The 15,837-nt window shown below is 37.8% G+C and overlaps 1 non-coding gene across 1 annotated transcript; it reads left to right on the top strand.

Moving 5' to 3' along the window:
* The first annotated feature begins 312 nt into the window (after positions 1 to 312).
* On the top strand, positions 313 to 384 carry Trnah-gug. The gene has a single exon. It is a non-coding gene; the product is annotated as a tRNA-His (tRNA).
* Positions 385 to 15,837: the final 15,453 nt, after the last annotated feature.

A 15,837-nucleotide genomic window follows, 5' to 3' on the forward strand; every position in this document is an offset into this window, starting at 1 on the left:
CCGGCTACGCATTGGCGGTTCCCCGGGTACTGCAAAATGTTCATGGGCGGCGGTAATCACTTAACATCAGGTGACCCACCTGCAGGGAGACTATCAATAGTCTTCGGCCCAAAGAAAGCCTAAATAAATAATAGCACTGAGGAATCAATCTATAAATAAAGTAAAAAATATCTTATGACTAATATAGTGATGAAAAGTACTGTTAGCACATTCTACCAATCTATCTTTTATTTTTTGGTTCATTCACGCTTCAACGAGCACAAAATACGCTATAGTAAACTTATTTCGTCGATACAACCACCAGCTCCAACAGCCGTGATCGTCTAGTGGTTAGGACCCTACGTTGTGGCCGTAGTAACCCAGGTTCGAATCCTGGTCACGGCAACGAAAGTTGTCGCGGCGGAGCATATTTTTTAATTTATTCCATCTAGCCGCGGCCGAAACCACGCTACGGGACCTTGTTTAGAAGAATCAAAAAGAGAGTCAAAACCTGATCTTTTGACTTGCGATTCAAATTCTGTGATATTCTGCTGAATCAAGTGCCTCCGCTCCCCTTAGTTTTCAGCCAGACGATGGATGGAGTCGTCTTGCATATAGTATACATGTAGGTAGTTATATGTCCTTAGTGCGCATTTTTAGTTTCGTACCTCAAAAGGAAAAACTCTTCGGTCTGCCTGTCTGTCTGTCTGTAAGAATTAATTTACTTACTAAATCACATTAACTTGCTGTGTTCTACGTAAAAGGGTTAGGTACGTACCTATATCTTGTACGATAGTATGTAACTCTTCGTGTGCGAGTCCAACTGGCACTTGAACGATATCACACTAATATTATAAAGGCGAAAGTTTGTATGTGTGTGTGTGTGTGTGTGTGTGTGTATGTTTGTTACTCCTTCACGCAAAAACTACTGGACGGATTTGGCTGAAATTTAGAATGGAGGTAGATAATATCCTGGATTAGCACATAGGCTACTTTTTATCCCGGAAAATCAAAGAGTTCCCACGGGATTTCGAATAACCTAAATCCACGCGGGCGAAGTCGCGGGCATCGGCTAGTTTTATAATATGTAAAGAACTGACCGCCTTGTTTCCGATATCCATAAATCTGTAAAATAAAATACGATTATTTATTACTAGCTGACGCCCGCGACTTCGTCCGCGTGGATTTAGGTTTTTCGAAATCCCGGGAGAACTCTTTGGTTTTCCGGGATAAAAAGTAGCCTATGTGCTAATCCAGGATATTATCTAAGTATTTCCATTTCTAATTTCAACCAAATCCGTTCAGTGATTTTTGCGTGAAGGAGTAACAAACATACACACACACACACACATACAAACTTTCGCCTTTATAATATTAGTGTGAAGTGTGAAGTGTGATAGTGTGATGAAAAGCTATTAAAGAATAATATTTCTGTACAGTAGGTATGTATGTGCGTGCTAAAGGACAGTACGATGATGTCTGTCGCCATAAAAAAAATCTGATAAGCCTACTTCTTCGCGTTATAGGCCATAACTTTTATAGTACAGAGTTTACATAATAATGATAAAAATATCTGAGGCTTTATTATTATTGAAGGCAGCTCCTGACACGATAAGTGGATTGTTCAGGTCATACTAAACTTTATTACTTAGATTAGGTAGGTATATGGCCTAATCTAAGGTAAAACCTTGTACCTATTGAGAAAAGTTATTAAAGGACGGATGGACGGACAGCAATAGTAATAGGGTTCAGTTGGGACCCTTCGGATTCAAAACCCTAAAAATGAAGATGTAGACGAAGCCTTATATAAAAAAAACTAGTCATGCAAATCAAATAGGTAATAAAGGTTTCTGAGCTTTTGCCTATTTATTGTATGATCTATTCTAGAATAGAACAAAGAGCTTTTCTATCTCGAACTTTCATCGCTATGTTTAAAACATTGAAACCCACGACTGAAATATAATAACCTCTTTGTATTATGAATAATGGGTTTCAAATGCCAGACACAAAGAGGCTCGCAAGCTTAGAGCTTTAAGTTAAGTTCTAATAGTGACTCGGAAGCTTTGTGTTACAGTGCAACTGTACACGATTATATTCCAAGCTTTTAACTTCGATCCCATTACTTTAATATCTCTTTTTACTTATTTACTAGTTGATGCCCGCGTGGGTATAGGTTTTTTAAAAAATCCCTTGGGAATTCTTTAATTTTTCGGGATAAAAAGTAGCCTATGTGTTAATCTAGGGTATAATCCATCTCCATTCTAAATTTTCAGCCAAATCCGTCCAGTAGTTTTTGCGTGAAAGAGTAACAAACATACACACATGCACAGAAACATTCGCCTTTATAATATTACTAGAGGATGCCCGCGGCTTCGCCCGCGTGGATTTCAGTTATTTTAAATCCCGTAGGAACTCCTGAATATTCTGGGATAAAAAGTAGCCTATGTCCTTCCCCGGGATGTATCCCAAGTCTGCGCCAAATTTCATTTAAATCGGTTCAGTGGTTGGGCCGTGAAAACGTAGCAGACAGACAGACAGACGGACAGACAGACAGACACACTTTCGCATTTATAATATTAGTAAGGATAAGGATTAGTAAGGATTAGTGTGATAGACTAGCGCTTGGCTGCAATCAGTCCTGCTGGCAAATGATGATGCAGCTTAAAATAGCGCACTTGCCTAGAAGGTGGCTGTCTTGTCAGTTCATTCTTGGTCTAGACTTGAAGATGATATTAAAAGTGAAAAGGAAAGTGATGCTGGAAGGGGGTTCGAATAAGAAAGGAGGAGGCAAATATCTAATTAATCAAATAATTAAAAAACCCCGTGAGAACTCTGATTTTTCGGGATAAATATAATAGTATGCCTTGTCTTTATATGTCCATAACTAGCCGTCATCGTCTCTGTACTGTACCCTCAAAATCACTAATGCATGGGCCGTAAAAAGGTTACAAGACAGACAGACACACTTTTTTTATAGATAATATTAGTATGGATATGGATACTTAGAACATAAAAGCACAAAAGCACCATTAGATACTCAGGCACAGGTTACAGAACAAAATGTCAAAGAAAACCATTTAACGAATGTTTGTAACGATAACAAACGGTTTGAAATAACCGAGCCTTAATCGAACTTAAACTATAAACAGAACTTTGCATTTCATGATACTCATGAGCTCCTAAAAAATGTTAATAAATAGGTTTAACTCGTTTAGTATATATAGCATAGCATATGGTCATCAAATATTCATCAAGGTAGGTATTACGGGGTAGGCTAGTAACGGATTATGATTTACGAACTAACAACACACAACTAAGCCCACTAATCAGTTGCATTGTTTCAACATGGTTTCAACCGATAAAATACATAATTAATTAGGGATGATCCATTCAAATTTCCGGAACATAACGTGATTAGGGGTAATTAATAAATGTTTTAAATTCATACAATACGTGAGGTGTGATAGTAAATCCATGCTCCCAAACTAGATATAATATTATTACAAAAAAGAATGTCTGTCTGTCTGTTACCTTTTCACGGCCCATCCGTTTAATCTAATCTGACGAAGTTTTGTATACAACCCGGGAGACGGGGTATAGACTAAGTAGCTACATTTATCCCGGAAAATCACAAAGTTTCCATGGGATTTTGAAAAACCTAAATCCACGGACCGCGGCCCATCATAAACACAGTGGTAGGTATAGTTAACGTGAACTAAGTATTCTGTTACCCGCCCCGGGCAAATTGCGGTTGGAAAAGCGGTTTTCCAGGTCTGTCCAAATTACTTTTATTTATATACACCATGAATACCTACCTACTTAATAACATCATCCAGAGGCTGATTGGGTGTAGTACCTACTAACTAATTACCACAACTCCGCCCGCGTGTATTTAGGAATTTAGAGAATCTCATTGGAATTTCCCAAATTCATTTCTTAGTTCGATCTTTGTTTAAATTACAGAGATCCTATACTTACATACAAAATTTCAAGACTGTAGACTTTAGAGCCACCTTTTTATGCTATGCGTTGTTGGTCAGTCAGTCATGTGCTTTCCTCGCCGGCCGCCGCATAGGGCATAGGACATGACCAGAGCAGATTACTCAAAAACTCGTAGCTACTTTGAGTTTATTCAGACTTTAGAAAAGATAGTTGTGAGTTGCGGCTGATGTGGCTGACGCGACAACGTTAATACAATAATAATACCTATTTGAGAAAATACGGATGGTTCTTGACATGTTGCCGATGGGCCATTCTATTGGGAACACGGTTAGTCTACCTACTAAAGAATTTAACAATGGCATCTCCGTAATCAACTAGATAGGTATACTTTTATCACTGTTATTTCATAACTAGCTGATGCCCGCAGCTTCACCCGCGTGGATTGGTCAGATCCCCTGCAGCATCAGGATTGAGGAGTTGGACTCCAAATTTTTTACGAAACAATGTCGAAAAGTTCCTCTATCGATTAAAAAAGAAATGACGCAAATCGGTTCAGAAATCTCGGAGATTTCGGTATACATAGGTAGAAAATCACAACTCCCTTTTTGAAAGTCGGTTAAAAAAGTAGCCAATGTTACTCCCTGGTCAATTCTCTCCTTGTCTGTGAAAATCCCGTCAAAATCGGTTCAGCCGTTCCCAAGATTAGCCTTTTCAAACAGACAGACAGACAGACAGACAGACAGACAGACAGACAGACAAAAATTTTAAAAACGTGTGATTCGGTGTTGGTATCGTTCAAATAACCATATGAGCTTAATATGAGGTAGTTATTTCGAAATTACAGACAGACACTCCAATTTTATTTATTAGTATAGATGAAATTACTAGTGGAACAAGGTATACAGAATAATTATACAAATAACTCAAACAGTTTGCGGAAGCTCTGTTTTAATAACCCTCAACGGTACTACAACTTCTAAAATGTTCAAACATTTTGTTTCCAATATTCAGTACAGCTTTCAGTTTACTATTTGTATATTTACTATTTATTATTTTACTGCATTGAAAATAGAAACTGATGCACGGCTCTTGCAATACTGACTTGACTGACGGATAAACGATCGTTGAGTTAGTGAAGATAACTAAACATAATATTTTGTGGATACGTTGTTCACTAAAAGATTCTCTTACATATTTGAAAATCAACAAAGTAAAATCTTCTGAAGCACCTGAAGGTAGTCAAATTATATTTTGAGTCCTATATTATAACAGGTAAGTTTATTATATACCAAAAAAAACCTACTATACTACGTAACAAAATCATCTCTAGACGAATGCAACGGGATTTAGTCGTAGATATTAAGTTAATGCGAGTAAAGTAACTAAAATATTTTCGATAGTCATGAAAAATCTCCGGCTATTTTCAGAATTAATTTCTGCCGAATTCAAAATAGCAGGAAAAACTTATTTTAGGTAGGTACCTAATTTATTTCTACGTATCTGTACGTGTGTGTGTGTGTGTGTGTGTTTGTGGATGTCGTATGAGATAAAAGCGATCTAATATGATAGGGGTACTCATGGCAACTTATACCTAATCGATTTCCACGCGGCACTGTTCATCGTACTGTAACGCTTAGTGACTGGGGTGGTAATCTGTCTAACCACGCCCGAAGTCTCCCACCAGCCCATCGACAATTTTAAATTTATTTTAGTTTTAAATTACTGAAATCCCCAGCCGAGAATCGAACCCGGGTCCTCCTGCTTATAGGAATATAGGCGCTGATCAGGTTGTTAGTAGGAGGGAGGATTACCGGAAATAAACACTGCAGGGTTGTGTCAGCCATGTCGGAATTCCTATAGCTAACTATACTAGCTTTACCTCCTTGTGACTTAAATATAGGAGTATTAATATTTCAGCTAGCTCCTACTACATATCGCTTTCTCACTCTCGATCAAAAACTGGTCAAGTGATATATATCATTATATACTTACTAACCCAAATTCGCAATAAAGATATTTGAATTAGAATTTAGGTATATAATCTTTGATTACAATGTTTTTAAATACCTACTACTAACTTCATTATGTTATATTCTTCTTTTGCTTTATATCGAAATTTACAAAAGGCACGAAGGAGATAGGACGGTAAAAACTGTGGTTAAGGTTAACACTAATGTTGTTGTCTCATTCGAGTTCCGATAGTAGGTGTCAACAGCACAAGTATCTGTCATCACGAGCAAAGTTGCCATGAATTATGGAAACAGTTTCGCGGCGCGCATCCCCGCTAATGACTGAGCCGAATCAATGGAGATCCGTCTCCGCTTTTACTCAAAATGAGGATGCTCCTCGCAGCTTTGTGAATGTTCTTGGAATTTGCATAAATCGCACCAAAATAGATGCGTAGGAAGTGGAACGTTTTCAGTACTGTATATACCTAGTACAAATGCGTATGCTGGAATGGTGTTCTCACACGCGAAAGCACAGAATTGGCACACGATATCAAACGAGTCGCAGGAATTAGCTGGATTTAGCGGTGTGCGAAAAGCCCTACAAGAGACATAGTCCAGCAGAGAAGCTCTGACGTCGACAATGAAACTTATTTGTGGATTTCAAGGTGGTTTTCACTATCATTTAGAACGTTCTGAACAACCATAACAAGGAAAGTGTCTGCCATCTAACCTCATCTCACATTTCCCTTGCATCCTCCATACTAATAGTAATTTCTTCAAGACAATTTAGGTATGCCTATGACATAGCGTCACAGAGTTGCAACTGCACAGGACATTGAATGCATTTTTAGGGTCCTGTACACGAAGTGTGCCAACGGAACCCTATTACTAAGCCTCTGCTGTCCATCCGTCCGTCCGCCTGTCTGTCTGCCAGCGGGCTGTATCTTGTGAACCGTAACAGGTTACTGAAATTTTCACATAATAGGTATATTATATTCTATAGCCGCTATAACAACAAATAATAAAAATTTGAAAATCATCAATTCATCGCTGTGTCAGCGTTGAAATCGAGCTTAATATTTTAAATTTAGAAACAATAGTCGAATGATTTGCAGTCGTACCAAGTACCAACAATCCTATACACGACGACATAAAGACCGATAATTGTTTCCATGTCTTTCAAGGTATTTGCTTTGCCAACTAAATTGTATTTTCCCAGAAAATAAGTTTCAACGGCTCTCAAAGAGATTGCTCGCAGTGAGAACGAGAACTAAATAAAACATTACTACTCGCGTCATGCTTCTACGCTAGTCTTTAAGTTCAATATTTTTGTTTGACATTTAATTTGCTGCTTATGCAAATACCAAATACTAACTGGTGTTCTTCAGTTTGCTCGTCAATTATCACTCTCTCTACGATCATTGAAGTTTCACTTTTATACTTAAAGTTCAAGTTTCTTTTCCATCTTTTCTTATTTACCCTTTTTTTTTTTGAGGAAAGTCGTGAGCAACAGACCACCCCGTGTCCATCACCCACAGGTCCTCCTGAGGGCTAGGGTTCGCGGGAAGGGCAATTCCCTTTCTACGTTCCCTATCCTCAACATCTCCCTCGCCCGTCACCAAACTGGACAGGCGAGAGACCGATGGGGCAGCCAGTGACTGGATGGGTGATGAAGCCCCATCACCAACCACCCAACACAGCTACACCCTCCACTCCACGGCTATGCCCCATGGGTGCGTCTACTGCGCCCTCTGCTAGGGACACTCAGACGCGCGGACAACACCCTCTCCCCGCCAGGTTAATTAGCCATGGCTAACAATATCCCATGAAGAGAAATCGTTAACCATGTTACCAGGGTACACCGGCCCAAGCGCTGCTCTTCCCGAAAGGGACTCGCAACACTCAGGCACACGAGGAGGTTACCTGGCTGGCTTCCTTATTTACCCTAGACCAACTCGAGATTATGCTTTATTAGGATTATTAATTCGTCCCTAAAGCGTATTTTCATATTTTCTTTTAAGAACCTTTCTCGTTATATCTTATGATAGCACGAACAGAGCTAATTTGCAATCGTTAAAACGTGTCTGGAGGCGCGGGTTTATTGTCGCTTTTATTGCCGCCCAAATGCCGCCCGAAGCCGCCCTAGGCTTCGTGTCTGTTATGATGTACGATTGCTGTCGCTTTACATTAGTAGCCTGCGTATATCACGTAGAAGGACATTCTTACGAAGCTAGGCACGAAAAAGTGGCATATTTTTACGATGGTAAAAAGAAAAGTACTAAAAACGGATAAAAGACTAGAAGACTTTTCGCAGAGATGTAAGCTCTCTTTACCTGTTCTATATCGCCTTTATGGGCATTTTCATTTTTTTTAAATCTTTATTTTATGCCGGGGATTTATAACTTTGTGATTATGTCGAAAAAAATAGTGGGGAGTGCCTTTTCCATTCTCCTTTTTTTACAACCGCACCGCGCGCCACCGCAAGCAATTTCACCTCCAACACCTGGGTGCCAGGTGCACTTTGGCCTGCGCAGCATAGTCAATCCGAAACAACACACATACTCCTACAACAATGCGTTATACCCACTAGGTACTTGTTTTCTTCCTCTAATCAAAATCAACGCACAGAGACGCAAACAACCGTTCATTAGTGCGATTGTATGTAACCACAGCGTAGCGCTGGTCTACACAAGGCAACATTATCGGCGTACATGATAATTAAATTGTAAACAAGACAATACGGCACATCAAAGGCTTAGGTTCATTGGAACGTGATGCTTTGAAAGTAGGCTGTATGTATACCTAGTTGTATACTCCGTAGGCTCTTTCTGCCTTCCGTAGATGAAAGCCATGATCACTGGAATGTCGTTAATACTAGTATGATGCGAATACTATCTATCTACTACGTATCTAAATATATGAAAGTAAAAGCTGGCTGACTGACTGACTGATCTGTCAATGCACAGCTCAAACTACTGGACAGATCGGGATGAAAGGCATGCGCGTTAACATTGCTAAGAATGGATTTTTGAAAATCCAACCCCTAGAAGATAAATAGGGTTTTGTTTATGTAGTCCAACGGGGACGAAGTCGCGAGCATAAGCTAGTTATATTTAAAATGTAAAAGTGGGTTTTTGTTGGTTTATTAGTTTGTCCTTCAATCACATCACAACGGAGCGACGGTTAAACGTGATTTTTTGTATGGATATAGTGAAAGTCCTGAAGAGTGGCATGGGCTACTTTTTGTCTCGGAAAATTAAAGAGTTCCCATGGGATTTTTTCAAGTTTCAATTCACGAGGGCGAACCAACCGAGTCGACATCATAATCAGAACTTATAGGGGTAGAATAGACATTGCAACATAGTTAATTATAATTATGTGGGACATTTTTTAATAGTGTACAGTTAAATTAAAATATAGCCACTGAGATACGGCTGGCATATTGCTCGTCCCCATCTAAAAAGGAATCCTGAAAAATCCAATCCAGATTTTTCCAAGATACCTACTTCTAACTTCAAAATCATAGAAGTTACACAATGCACTATTTCGATTGCAACCATTGTGCTCGTACCTAGATCATATGTGGAAAGTATTTTCATTTCACGATTTCAATCGCAATCGCAATCACAATCATGGGCGGCACAAATCACGGAAAGTGTTTCCACAAAACGTTCGGAAACGTTCAATGGCCATTGTTGTACCAAGGTTCTACTTTTATTATGATGTCGATATGTCGATATATGATGTCGAGGTGTCAAAGTAAAAAACATTTCATGAGAATCCATAGACTATATAACTCAATGTGAGAATCATATTAGTTATTTCGAAAATAGTTCGAACGAAACAATTCCAGGAATTATTTTTCGATCCGAAAATAGCGATAGTAATTTAGCAATTAACGCCCATATTCAAATTTTTGTAACGACAATATGGGATCCGATATTTTAGGTTCTCCTGCGTTACATTCCTTCAACATTATACAGATTTCACCCAATTTAGAGTAACCATTATTTATAAGGGTACCCCAAATATTGTTCGAACGTAAATATCCTAAATGCCCTTTAAATACACTCAGAAGTCCCATAAATTATAAGGGGTTTTTGTTCAAATGGGAATAAGGCTTAAAATTTTGCTAAATCATCCAAAATCTATTAACCATTCCAGTACGCAGGTGTTACTAAGGATATTTTCCATTGGTTTTTCGATTGAATTAAAGTAAGATAATAGCCGGAGTCTGTAAAACGTCTCGAAAGGACGAAGGGCTATTAATCAAACCCCCGCCGACTATCTGGCAGGTGCCTAATGAAATGATACCTCAATTTGCCCCTTTCAGAGAGCCAGGTTGGGAAAACGATTCATTTTAAAAGGTAAAATAGTTATGGAAATTAAATGGCAGCACAGGGTTTTGCGCCACCTATAGGTAGGTAAAGCATCTAGGTATAGGCATAGGCATTCACACATTGTATAAAACCAACCTGAGTGGCACTTCACCTAATCATTTTATCAAAGCTTTTAGGTAAGTATAGGTATAGATGGTATATTTCTCGAAAATATGCTTCAATTTGTTTCTCATTTACTTTGGTACATTAAATATTTCAAGATCTAACATTTCGACCTATGTTACATTAGTTAAATTACAAACTAGGTAAGGTACCCTTACTTGGTGGTACCAAAAAAGCGACTTAGCTGTTGGCACAAGTCGGGGATCGAAAACTTATGGCCAGCTTTAACTAAACAAAGTTATGGAGGAACTAAGGACGGAGTTACGAGAAAGTAGATAGACACCTACTAACTTGTGCAACACACTATAATTTCTTTGGCGATCTTTGCTTTTGACGGAAACTTAATATTAACTGCCTGATATGCGATTAATCTTTAATTAAGTTCTTGTTAGATTTTATAGGTACTTGAAGTCGAAACTTCTTCAAGCGCGATTAAGGGATGAGTAATAACTTCAAGGTGACATCACCAACATGCTAATGTGTATACTACTTACTCGGAGTGCCGACAGATGTGAAATCCAAAATTAATGTTAGGTTTTAATTTCATAATGATTATAAAATTTTCATTTTGATATTACATTTAATTTTAAAATCAAACTGTTATTTCATGCTTAGTTTTAAGTTTTCACTTCTGTCGGTAGTCCACACTAACTTCCTGATTGAGTATTTTTAATTAAAAAGTTCCAAAACCTTGATTAAAACTGCATAGGTAGGAAGGTACATGTCCTACAACTGATTAACCATTCACAAATCAACGTGAATTTGCTGAAACAGATTAAGCATGTAGCTATTTCGTGTAATCAACATTTAAATTACACTGAATTACTAGTCAGGCTAATGCATGAACGTGCACGAGTGAAATTTCTAATTTAGCGACATCGATTAGAGTGCATGTAAGCTCAAATTAATCATTATAGCTTCTAGTTCATTAAAACTAATTTATTACTTGCTGAATTGCTAGCACATCCCAGGATTAGTGAATTTAAAAGTTTATTTACTTACAGACATTCCTATCGAAGTACTTATCTACCTAAATCAGAAAGCCGAGGCATTTATATACATAAAGAAGTATCTTCAATTGAACAACATTGTCCTTTGAGAAGCTAATAGAGAGAGACCTTCACAATTTTATAAAAGCTGAAAGTTTATGTGCGCATTGTCCCCAACACAGGGAAGGACAATCAGCGACTATGAAGTTTGCTTGGTGGCTTTTAGAAATAAAAGGTGTGAAAAATCTTACGACAAAGTGTAATTTTTTGTATTTTCATCGGAATAGTATTAGAAATCATGTCATGCATTGCCAGACACGTGCCACAGAGTCGTGGAGACCTCCGGCCTTAAAAAGTTTAAAAGTTTAAGGGTGTCTGGGTTGCCACGATAATTATTATGGTTTATGGGCCATGGGGTATGATTAATATTGTATTCAGACAAAAATTCAATCAATTATTATCAACCCTTCTGTGTCACTGTCAGTGTTCATGAAACGAGTGCAATCGATCAACGGAGCTCATCGTTGATACGAGTAGCTATCGACGTGGTGACACCTAATCGACTGGAGTGTATTCGCTAATACCTTTCAATCCTTTTACATAATGCGTGATATACCTACCTATGGAACTCTCAGGCATGCAGGTTTCCCCACGATATTTTCCTTCACGCTATAGCAAATGACATGTAGGCCTCATTCGTACGAGAGCTTTTTTTAACGGATGTCCTTTCAAATACTCGTAGGATAAATGCATTCCCAAGTACCTGTTCACACGCAACGCTTTTTAAAGCTCGTGCGAATTAGGGGTAAGGGCCAATTTTTCAATCGTCAAACAACTTTTATCTCAGGAATGCGGTTTGACAGATTTTGTGTAGGAAGTCTGTCAAAACGTCAAATTTATTCCTCAGATAAAAGTTATTTGACGATTGAAAAATCGGCCTTTGATTGCTTAAAAATAACATAAAATATGAAAGACACTTTATCAGCATAAAATTACAATCAAGATATTCATCCAAAAAATAATTGAAACACGTTACTTTATTTTAACACAAAATAAGACACAAAAGATATCATATTGTGTCTGTAACAACTAACATCATTCTTCATCAAACACGAAGGCAATCAATCAATGGAGCCCACTTTCAATATCGCTGCGGTCTCATTTAATCAAGAGAATGCATTCTACCGATATCTACTTCCGACTTCACTGGTGATACGCCCGGTTTCAATATTCAATCTATCTAAGCTGCGATCTGTCGATATGTTACTATGTGATTTGTCACAAATTATGTCTTCTCTCAGAATGAGAATGGTTTTGGTCCACCACGCTGGGCTAGAGCGAACTGGCAGACTTCACATACCTTTGGGAGAAAGAACTCTCAGGCATACAGGTTTCCTCGCGATGTTTTCCTTCACCGTTAAAGCAAGTGATATTTAATTGCTAAAACATAATGCAGGATTACAGATCAATACAAATCTGGGTATTTATAAAATCCGGGTAAAATATTTTGAACAAGAGTGAATAGGCATCTTTTAGGTAAACGCGTCCCATCTTAGGCCACATAATCACTTTCCATCAGGTGTGATTGTGGCCAAGCGCTTGCCTATAATGAATAAAAATAAATAAAATAAAATCCAAGAATAAAATAAATAAATTTGCCAATATTCGCATTTTTTTTTTGTACTTTCTTTGTTTCTGTCAATATAGGTAATTACTCAAAGCCTTACATGACTTTCTTTGTATATCATTAATACTTTTACGTGGAACGGGTTGCGCATGACAATTTCGACGATAATTCAATAATTCTGATAGACTGACAGGAGCGAATTCCGTAAATCCATTTTATTTCGCCACTGACTCGATTTTCACTCCGAGTGATTCTATTAAATATACTAGCACTTACCATTTTATAAAGCCTGCGAAACAAAAATATCCGGACTAGAAGTCCTTTTAAATGTAAAGCAAAGTTTCAGCCAGCTATCTAGTAAGGTTATTCAATCATTAGTTTAGATAATACAATTTTAGTTTTTAACCCACGACCAAAAAAGAGGGGTGTTATAAGTTTGTGTATCTATGTATCTGTCTGTGGCATCGTAGCTCCTAAACTGATGAACCGATTTTAATTTAGTTTTTTTTTTTTTGTTTGAAGGGTGACTTGATCGAGAGTGTCCTTAGCTATAATCCAAGAAAATCGGTTCAGCCGTTTTAAAGTTATCAGCTCTTTTCTAGTTACTGTAACCACTTGTCGGGGGTGTTATAAATTTTTAATTTACACTTGTTAAAAAAGCGGTGATAGCCTAGTTATTAAGACGCCGGCCTCTCAGTCGGGAGGCCCGGGGTTTGATCCTGGGCATGCACCTCTAACTTTTTGCGTTTTAAGCAATTTCACTTGCTTTAACGGCGAAAGAACGTGAGGTAACCTGCATGCATGCTTGAGAGTTCTCAAAAGTGTGTAGTCTGCCACGCCGCACTTGGCCAAAATTCCGTGGGAACTCTTTGCTTTTCTGAGATAATAAAAAGTAGCCTGTGTCACTCTGCCGCTCTTTAACTGTATCCATGCGAAAAATCACTTCGATCTGTTGCTCCGTTGCGACGTGATTGAAGGACAAACCAACCAACCGACAAACATACACTTTTTCGCATTTAGGTTTAACATAGGTAGTGAATTACAGAAATACGACAGCAGATAAAATATATACTTAGGTATAGATCATTAATGATAACAAACTTTTGTTTAAAACAAATTAAGGAAAAAGGAAAAATTCGAACGGAAATTGTCACGTATCGAATTGTTCGTTTTTTAATTAAATTTCTTGACCTTTTGTCTGTTCCTTTAATTTTAATTAATTTGATACAGCAAATATTAGTATTGGATTGAAATATCAAACAATACCAATGTAAGATCCATTTTAAGTCTTGATTCGGTTAATTAGGAGAATTTAGCCAACTGGACGAATTAGGCGTAAGTTTACTTACAGTAAATAAAGTTCCAAAATATAGCTATTTAATCGTCACATTAATTAGTAATGTAAACAGAAACAAACTTAGTGCTATCTGCTACAAATATTTTTATATTTTGGAAATCTATACTAATAAATAAAATTGGAGTGTCTGTCTGTAATTTCGAAATAACTACCGCATATTAAGGTCATATGGTTATTTGAACGATACTATAACTGAATCACACGTTTTTAAAATTTTTGTCTGTCTGTCTGTCTGTCTGTCTGTCTGTCTGTCTGTCTGTCTGTCTGTCTGTCTGTCTGTTTGAAAAGGCTAATCTTGGGAACGGCTGAACCGATTTTGACGGGATTTTCACAGACAAGTAGAGAATTGACCAGGGAGTAACATAGGCTACTTTTTTAACCGACTTTCAAAAAGGGAGTTGTGTTTTTCTACCTGTGTACACCGAAATCTCCGAGATTTCTGGACCGATTTGCGTCATTTCTTTTTTAATCGATAGAGGAACTTTGCAACATTGTTTCATAAAAAATTTGGAGTCCAACTCCTCAATCCTGATGCTGCAGGGGATCTGACCAATCCACGCGGGCGAAGCTGCGGGCATCAGCTAGTCAATAAATATGTCTAATGAACTCTAATATTATCAGGTAGAGAGATCGGTCGACTTGTACGCACAATTTGAGGCAGGTATTCGCACACTCTCCCTGATTACATGTCATCGTACCGATATCAACAAAATGCCGTGTTGATCGATTGTGCTTTACTTACTTTGTTTATGTCGTATCGACATTTTCAAAACATCATAATATTCTCTGTAAAACACACGCAAGGAAAATTTAGGAAAAGGAAAATCAAGTAAGTACAAATATGTGATCATACAAAAGGATACTCTGACTGATTGGTAACTCTAACGTAGGTACCTACCTAGTCTCTAGGGGTTTAGAATGGATTTTGACTAACTCTAACGGGATCTAAATATACGGGGCATTTGCAGTGGGGACCTGGGATGTACCTAGCTGTGAACCTCATCGAAATCCATTAAACTAGCGGCACGCTATGATGGCCGGTTTGACGTTTGTCCGCTCATGAAGTTCCGTATTAATTGATAACGACTTTGAAGGAAATAATTGTATTACTTTATTGACGATAGTGATGTGCAGAGATTCATAAATTTTATCGAATGTAGTTTTAGGTTTAGGACTCAAAATTTATTTATTAAATTGATTTCTTAAATGTATACAAGTGTAGAAAAATCAGTTTGCACCATTTAAGGGGTGAATGTACTTGTGAATATGAACAATTTTCACTATGTGGACAAACCTCTGAAATCGCAAAAAAATATCAATAAATTTTTAAAAATGGAATCTAATACGATCGTCACATAGGATCGCTGGCCAATTTTACCTATAACGTCAGTGGTTGAACGCGTAGCTGATGCGCTTAATATTGGACAACGAACTGTTAGACGGATAACTAAAAAAAATATGGCGAGACTGGCACAGAAGAAAATAAACTTCA

The sequence above is a fragment of the Maniola jurtina genome, chromosome 1, assembly GCF_905333055.1.
Source record: "Maniola jurtina chromosome 1, ilManJurt1.1, whole genome shotgun sequence".
NCBI classification, from domain to species: Eukaryota; Metazoa; Arthropoda; class Insecta; order Lepidoptera; family Nymphalidae; genus Maniola; species Maniola jurtina.